Source organism: Alligator sinensis, unplaced genomic scaffold, assembly GCF_000455745.1.
Source record: "Alligator sinensis unplaced genomic scaffold, ASM45574v1 scaffold1389_1, whole genome shotgun sequence".
Lineage (NCBI taxonomy): Eukaryota > Metazoa > Chordata > Crocodylia > Alligatoridae > Alligator > Alligator sinensis.
The window spans coordinates 322,052-331,116 of NW_005843026.1; the positions used below are offsets into that span (position 1 = coordinate 322,052).

Genomic DNA, 9,065 nt, shown 5'->3' on the forward strand with positions numbered 1-9,065 from the left:
CGCAGCGGCCAAAAAGCGCCAGGGCCCGGCTCTCCGGCGGCAGCGCCACCTGCCGGCCATGGGACGGGAGCGGGAGGAGGCCGCTGCGTGTCCCGAGCTGTGGGCCAAGCCTTCAGCACAAATCCGAGCAGACGTGCTGATGTGAAGCAGCTCACTGCGGCCACGTGCGGTTGTGCTGGACGCACTCGCCTTCCCCTGGCCTGGATATGCTTTTTCCCACTTCTGACCTGTGCCCGCGCTGTTTAGAGATCCCAGGGGAATTCCCGGGACGGGATTGCAGCCTTCAACCTCTGCCTCGCAGCAGTGCAGAAAAAGGTCCAGAATATAGTCCACAATTACGGTTCCTGTGTCTGTCTGGTTTTCTTCAGATATCTCTGCCTCCTACAGGAATGACCCTTGTGTGGCTATTGAAACGTGACCTGGGTAGGTGGTATGGTGCTAGAGTGGCAAGCTGGCAGACCCTTTCTGTTTGGGGTCCAACAACCTTTCTTGCAATGACTCTTGTGATATTTACTGCGCTCCCATTTCCTGGCACACCGCTCTTCTGTAACAGGCAGAGTTACCCATACATGCCTCAGGAAGACTTTTAGATGTTAGCTTTTCTTGGAGTGAGGATGCAACCACTGCCAGGATGACCCTGCCTAGAACTGAAGTCAGACTATCTCCTTTTCAATATTGGCACAATGTTAGCATGCTTCCAGTCTTACAGAAAATGAATGCCAGCAGGTTGGAGAGATCCTTTGTTAGTTCTTTTAGGGCTCTAGACCTGCTTATTTAAAATGTCTATTCCTTGTTTAACATCCCTTACCATATGAGGGTGAAATAGTAAATAAAGGATATTTGCTAAGGGACTGTAAGGTACCTCTTCATGTAACACAAGTACATCAGTGGTGCTCAAATTTTTAGCCTTACAGCCAGGTGAGTGGTACAGGGCTGGTCTGCAGGCTGGATTGCACCCAGCATACCAGGATCAGTCCCACATGCCTGGATTGGGCCCTGTGCTGCCTCCAACTGTGCTGGGATAGGACTCTGGGATAGGACCTCTGCTACCTCTGCCTAATCTTGTGTGCTGGAAATGGGGCCCAGAGCCCCATACTATCTGTCTGGCCCCACAGGTCATGATCGTGCCCCACACCACCCTGCTTGCCTGATCTAGTGCATAGGGCCAGACTTCAGGGCTCCCTATGTATCCATGGGCAGCACTGTGAGCTGGATGACAGTGCAAGGGTTGCATGTGGCCTGGGGGTTGAGCAGCCTGGGAAAGTGGGGTAGCACTGCAGGGAGCAGGAAGACGCAGGAGAGGATGGAAAGGGATGATTGATGTGCGGTCTCTATTACTGCAAGAAATAACATGACACCTTGGTTGAGAATCATTGGCCTACAGTAGGGTGGACAACTGTTTGGGCCTGTGGGCCACATAGGGAGTTTTGGTGAGTTGTCACAGGGTGAACCAGCACACCTCCTCTTCCCCCACACAGCTCACCAAAACTCTCTAAATGGCCCCCATGCACAGCCAGGCAGTAGAGATGGGGCTGTGGGCTGGTGAGGAGCAGCATCTGGGAGTAGGATGGGCAAATGGGGCTGGGACTGGAATCGGGATTGCAGGGAGGTGACAGTATGGGGTCAGAGCAGAGCTGCAAACCTCTGCCCACATGCCCCTGTGATGAGCATCAGTTCTGAGTGCAGGGAACGGATTGTGGCTCTGCTCTGGGCTCTGGCCCCATGTTATCACTGCCCCGTGATCCTGAGGTCTCCGTGGAGACTGGCTGGGACTCGTGTGGGCAGGGCACATGGCCAGGTGGATGGGATGGGGCGCAGGTGGATAAGGAGCTGTGTCCAGGGCAGGGTCAGGATCTTGGGGCAGTGAGAGCATGGGGCCAGGACCTGGGGTAGAGTGTGATCCACTCCGTGCATGCCTCTGCCTGTAGAACTGGTGCCCATCACAGGGGTGTGCAGGCAGTGGATTACAGCTGTGCCCTGGCCTCATACTCTCATTGCCCCATGATCCTGATCCCTGACCCTGGCCCTGCCCACCTGTCCCTCTCCTGAATGCAGCTCCCTTCTTGCCTGTGGCCCCATCCCAGCTGCCAGATCATGCACTCTGCCTATGTGGGTCCTGCACCCAGCAGTGGATGCAGGGCAGATGGGCCAGGGTGCCTGGGTAGTGGGGTTGTGTCTGGCAGCAGCAGCAGGAGGGAGTCATCACGGGCTGCCAGGAAAGAGAGTCTGGCCACCAAGCTATTCCAGCCCCAGCCCTGCTGCACACTGGGACAGTGGGACCAGATGCATGAGCCATGGCATGGCCTGGGCTGCCCCCCATGCCTGGGATGGGCAAGGCCAAGGGACCCACTGTGGGCTGGACAAAATGTCTTGGCAGGCTGAATCTAGCCCATGGGCTGTATTTTGTCCACCCCTGGCCTATATCATTGCTAAGATTTCACAGAGTAGGGTCATTTTCATTGGCCTTCATTGTGGTCAGAAGGTTAGTAGGAGAGGCATTGGGGTCTTGGATCTTCAATGAGATGGGAGTCCAAGACAGGTGGTTGTTCCTTAAGGAGAGGATCCTCTGATCTCAAAGGGAGTTAGTCCCAATGCACACCAAGGGGGGCAGAAGTGCTAAGAAGCCCCCATGGCTTGACAAAGGCATCCAGGGATGCCTAAGGGAAAAAAAGGAGGTATACAAACAGTGGAAGCAAGGGGCTATCACCAAGGAGGATTACACCACTGTTGCTCAGGACTCCAGGGAGGCTGTTAGGAAGGCCAAGGCAGAGATGGAGCTAGGACAAGCGACCAGAATTAAGGATAATAAAAAGTCCTTTTTCAAATACATAGGAAGTAAGAAGAAGGGACTGGGTAATGTAGGGCCCCTACAGGATAGGCTTGGCAATCTGGTGATTGCGGCAAACGAAAAAGCTGACATCTTTAACGAATTCTTTGCCTCCATATTTCTGAACAGGGACTGGGACATCTCCCCCACAAGAATTGCGGCGAGGGAGGCACTGCCATGCCTGGGGTCAGGGATGACCTAGTTGGGGAACTTTTGGAGGGGCTGGACGTGTTTAAATCAGTAGGTCCAGATACTCTTCATCCAATGGTGCTGAGGCAGTTGGTGGGGGTCATGGCGGGGCCCCTGGCATGGCTCTATGAGCACTCGTGGGGCACTGGCCAGGCACCAGAGGATTGGAAAAGGGCCAATGTGGTCCCCATTTACAAGAAGGGGAGAAAGGAGGACCCTGGCAATTATAGGCCAGTCAGTCTTACCTTGGTCCTTGGGAAGACCTTTGTAAGAAAATTATGACGGAGCACATGGCAATGCCTGAATTGCCTGTGTACACAAACTGTAAGATCAGAAACAAACATGATCAAATGAGCCTACTCTAATGACACAAATAGGTGCAAGTGCAGTGAAGCACAGACTGGAGTACATGCTTGTTTGCTGACTCCTTGGTGAGACCTATATGGAGGAAGATCTTTCTGCAGCAATGGAAAGAGCACTGGTGTGTGCTATGCACAGAGGCTGTCCATGCCACTTGTGGTCTCCATGCTGTAAGTTGGCCATGTTTGATATAAAGCATATATTACTGCAACATACTCTTATAAAGTAAGCATGGTATATAACTTCATATGACCACTTGTTTACAACAGACAATATTCTAGAAGCAGTTCATTCATATATATTTGTCTTGAAAGAAGAAGCATGCCAAAAGTACTACAATGTTAAGCCTGGTACCATTTAGCATTATTAAAAAGAAGCATAAAGGGCTAAGGGAAAAGGATCTTTATTAAACATTTCTCAGCAAAGGTGATTAAGTTAAAGGCTACACAAAGTTTAGCCAGCTCACTGTGCCCTTGACATAATTAACAAAGCAGTATAGGAATGTGACTAACTATTTAACACAGCACTAGAAAGGCTTGTCTTAATAACCAAACTAAAATGATATCCAAGAAATATTCTATAACAATATAATATAGACATGCCTTAGTACCGGGCAAACTAGGAGCAATGCTGATTACTGTGGGTGCTGACAGATGCGTAGGCCCCTGCTCTAACTCATGGCGCTTTATATAAAGCAGCATTAGTTAGAACACCCTCCCCCCCCCACTCAACAGACATTCACCTCTTGGGTTAGGGGGCGGGGTGGTGGGGGGAAGAGCTCCACTTTGGAGCCAACAGAGCAGAGGTGCCTGCCTGCAGCCACTCTCCCCTAGCCCCGCCCCCTCCCCCACAGCTGTGGTGCTGTCTGCAGGAAGGGAGAGGGGAGAAGCGATAGGGAGCAAGATGTGGGTTGGGGTTTGTTTGGGCTGAGCTGGAGAGAGAGAGGCCTGGGGGACACAAGGCAGGGGGAGGGCTCCAATCCACCTGCCCCTGCTCCAGCTCAGGCTTGGGAAATCCCAGCCTGCAGCTTGCTCCTCCTCCTTTCTCTCCCCACATTCCTGCAGACAGCAACAGGGCCAGGGCTGGGCTGCATAAGCCCAGCCCCCACACATTGGATTGACCTGAGGGAACAGAAGTTCCCTAAGGTGCTCCAAAGTGGAACGCCTTCATCTGATTTTTGATTAGATGAGGATTAATTTTGTCATGCAATCATCCACTTTTAAAGTGCTTTGCAACCATTCACTTGTCACGACATGGCTGTAGAGAGCTTTCACGGTGCCAGTTTCATGAAAAATGTAACTTCTGTCTGCACCCTGTGCCTCAGGTTTTGGTCAGTGTCCTTTCCGAGGCTTCAGTTTTCAAAACATGCTGTGAGGTACAGTTCAAAGCATCATATCATAGCACTGTACAAGGCATTTTCTAGACTTTTTATCCACGAAGTACAAAGCAAGGAACAAACTTCATTTAAGAAGTACATTAAAATTTACAAAGATACTAAAGCATCAACAAGGCAAGAGGAAGAGAAGCATAGACCCCTGTAGAAAAGTCAAAACTGACTAAGGTTGTAACCCCTAAGATTATAAATAGCCTTTTTTAAAACTCTCTTGTGCCTGTCTTTAGTTCAGTCCCTGGCATAGACCCCCTGTAGAAAAGTCAAAACCGACCAAGAACCACCTGTCCTTAAGGAAACACATGTGAAAGGATAAAAAAAAAAACAACTTGGGTAGACTTCACCATTCAGCGCATAGAATGTGGGAGGATGCCATCTTTGAACATGGTGACAGTTGCTCTTTGGTGACTGGTATCTCCTCTTCCAAGTATGGTACAAAGGTAATCTTGCTGTCTAACCCAATGTTTTCAAGGTCAACCAGTCCAATAAAGATGTTACCAATGTCATAGTGACAGAAGAAAGTACGTTCCCAAGTTCCACACCCATGTAATTGAAAAAATTTGGTACCATATATTGCCCTACCAAAATAATTATTGAGTTTGTCATATGTGTGAGGTTGCTACTGTCTTATTTTATTGTGTACTCTTTTATTTACTGTGTATTATTTCAATGACCGGTTACTGTTACTGTATTCACTGTAGTTTAATGGGTTTAATGTTTTTTGTTAAGTCATCATATTTGCAGCCAAACTCACAAGTAACTGTTTTTGTCTTCTGTTTTTCAGGTTGAAGTCTGATTGAAATACAGTGAGACCATGGCAGATCATGTGAGGAGAAGAACTGTAATTTCTGGGAAGTCATGAGAAGAACAGTCATGTTGATTTAAGCAAGTACATTATCTGTCAGACTGAAAATGATCAAAAAACGACTACAACTTCAAATGGAAGAAAATGAATCATGGAAGCAGCAGAGATTAGGAATGATATTGTCACAAACAGACTGAGACAAGTGTCAACCGATAGTGAATTTGTGTACCATGTAAATAACCAATGCTATAAGCAATATACATTGAAAAATGTCTAGAGAAGGCCACCTTGTGCTCGTAAGAAGAAAATGACAGTCAACCTACCAGTAGCTGTTTTTCTGAAGAGGAGACATAATGAAGAACCCACTCTTACGTACAACCAAGAGCACCTCCATCCTCATATAAATCATCAGCAAATCTTCCTTGAGTTATGTGCAGCCAGCAAAGTCAGAACAAAATAAGAGATAAGTTCTGCATCTGTGAAACACAAAGGGCTTCCAAATTTTTGGCAGCTGCTCTTCATCTCCAGGATGATGTGTTCTCTCAAATTGCAGACCTGGAATTAGAATCCCAAGTGTTTGGAGCAGATTTACTTTATCACAAAGTATGCCTGAAAATGTACCTGAAGAAATATGACAACACTCCTAAGCAGTCTGTTACCCAGAAAACACCCTCTCTTAGGGATACAGCTTTTGAGAAAGCAAATGAAATTGTAGGGCCTATGTTGAAAGATGGCTATCATTTCACACTTTCTGAAGTAAGAGAAATATTGTAAATGATTTGGCAGATGGTAACGTAATAAGGAATAATGAAGTGAAGATGCGTTTACAAAAGTGCTATGGAGATGGGATACATTTCAGTTATTCAGACTGTAAAAATGAGTCTATAATGGTGCTTTTTGCTGATCTAACACCAGATGAAATTTTTAAACACATCAGAAAAGTAGATGCTTTAAAACAGCAGTGAAGGACACATAGGAATCCCTTAAAAAAGTAGATTTTGGACTAGAAGATATGTTTGTGATTCTGATGAATAGAGGGCAGTGTGGTCAAGAACTCAATTGCCAAATGAACTTGGCATTTTTCTCAGTGCTACTCAATGTAAATAAGGGAGTGTTAATATTCAATATGGTGTCTGAGGAACACCAGCATGAAGATATGTCAGGGAATAGCAGTGATGAAAGTGATGGTGAAGCATTTGAGAATAGGACATCTAAAATACTTTCATATTAAAGCAAATCAACCCTAAATGCTTAAGTATTATTTCAGATCCTATATTACTCAGTTTATAATGGCCGGAAACCCCCCCACTTCAGATCATGACTGGCCATGCAATATACCAGGAGTTTTCAACCATTTTAAAACTAGTTTCATAGTTGTTAGGGTCGGAAGGAACCTATTAGATCATCGAGTCTGCACCCCTGTCCTGGGCAGGAAAGAGTTCTGGGGTCAGATGACCCCAGCCAGATGTCTGTCCAATGTCCTTTTAAATACCTCCAAGGAAGGGGACAGCACCACCAATACGGAAGCGTATTCCATATTTTGCAACCTTCACCATAAAGAATATTGTCCTGATGTCCAGTCTGAATTTTCTCTCTTTCAGTTTGTGGCCATTATTTCTAGTTACCCCAACGGGCGCCCTTGTAAACATTGTATCCCCTATTTCTTGCTGGCCCCCCTGGTGAGTTTGTAGGCGGCCACGAGATCACCTCTCAGCTTCTTATTGCGGAGGCTGAAGAGGTTCAGGTCTCCCAATCGGTCCACATAGGGTTTTTCTGCAGGCCTTTAGCCAGATGAGTGGCCCTCCTCTGAACCCACTCCAGGCCATCCACATCACTTCTGAAGTGCGGGGCCCAAAACTGGATGCAGTACTTCAAGCTGCGGCCTGACCAGTGCTGCGTAGAGGGGAAGTATCACCTCCCTAGACCTGTTTGTGATGCACTTACTTATGTAAGAAAGGGTGTGGTTAGGCCCCTACTTATGCAAGAAAGGGTGCGGTTAGTATACCCCTTCTGGTGGTGGCGGCCAGACGGAGCGGGGAGCGGGGGTGCTTGCATGAGGCAACAACCGCCGCCACTGCTGCTGCGTGCCACTGTGTGCTGCTTTTCCATGGCCGGTTGCGTGTGTGGCTCTGTGGGCTGCTGACAGGCCTCATCCTGGCCAATTGCGCACCACCTGTCAGCAGCCCATGGAGCCACACGTGCGACTGGCTGTCAGAAGTTGGTGGGTGGTGGCAGTGGTGTGGAGTGGTGGATGGTGGTGGCCACAGAAGGAAGGGCCTCTGTCCTCAAGCCCCCCAGCCCCGCTTTTGGGAGGCAGTGGCTGCCATGTGTGAGCCCCCCGCCCCACGTCTGTCCACAGAGGACTGCCTCCTCACTGTCAGCTATTGGCCACAGGCGGCAGTCATTCAGGAGAGTGAGCTGGGGTGGGGAGATGCCACAGTGTGCTGTATGGGGTCGGCGGCACCCAGTGCACTCCTCCCCCTCCCTTGGGTAAGAGGCCATGTGTGGCAATGCATTGGGGGAGGCACTGCTGCCGCGCCCTGGAGTGCACTCTGGCCCTGCTCACCCACTTGTCCCCTGAAGATCTTTCCAAGTACCCCTAGGGGTGTGCATACCCCCAATTGACAACCTCTGGAATATGTGATAAATGCAAACAATTGATTACTGCCATGAACAAGTCATTAGTGTCATAGCTACAACAAAGTGCAGCATTTCAGAAGAACACAGGCAGCATACATTATTTACAGCAGTGCTCATGGGAAAACTCCTTTACCTGCTCATTTCAGAAAAGAAAACTTTACACTCAGTGCTATAGATCACTTTGACCCATGAAGACCATTCAACAATCAGTGACATGCACAGTTCTCATGACACAGTAAGTGTTCTATTTCAGGTGAAGCCTGGCCCTAGTGAAGTTCTAGTAAAGCCAACAAGTTCTGAAACTGATGTGGCTAGAAGTGGAACCCATTTAATAAGTGAGCTTCAGTGCCATAACATTCAAGATTACTACTAAACCTTGCCTACTCACAGATTTCTGGGCTGATGACTCTCTTATAAACTTGAAACACAAAGCTGAACTACAAGCACAATCAAAGTTTATTCTCTTCTTGGTGAAGAATGGGCTTTGAAGTGAAAGCTCATCAGCCACACCCACTCCTACAAGGGCTGGATGTTGTGCTTTATTATTAAGAGCAAAAATGCCTCTGATGCATATTGGTTTCCTGGCAGTAATTCCAAAACCTGTTACAGATTATGCAATGGTTTATACAGCCCTTAGAAACCTTCAAAGTGTCGTGGAAAAAACAAGCTGTAGAATTTGGAATCAGGTCAGGTAGAAACTTTATTTTGATAGCTATCGGAGAGAGACCCTTACAGGAAGATTTCTGCTGTGGCCTCTCTAATTCACATCCAGGGCAATCAACCTTTTATAGATTCAAGACAAAGGGTTGCCTAAACTAACTTTTCCCGCCTTGGGGCTATCTGTCTTGTGTCCT

General features: G+C 47.9%; 1 protein-coding gene across 1 annotated transcript in view; it reads right to left on the minus strand.

Moving 5' to 3' along the window:
• Positions 1 to 9,065, minus strand: part of CUNH7orf26 (chromosome unknown C7orf26 homolog) — a 36,991-nt gene that overhangs the window by 11,226 nt on the left and 16,700 nt on the right. The window contains exon 3 of the mRNA XM_006036832.3: positions 3,153 to 3,160. The gene's annotated coding sequence lies outside the window, so the exon portion shown is untranslated. The remainder of the gene's footprint in view (positions 1 to 3,152; positions 3,161 to 9,065) is intronic.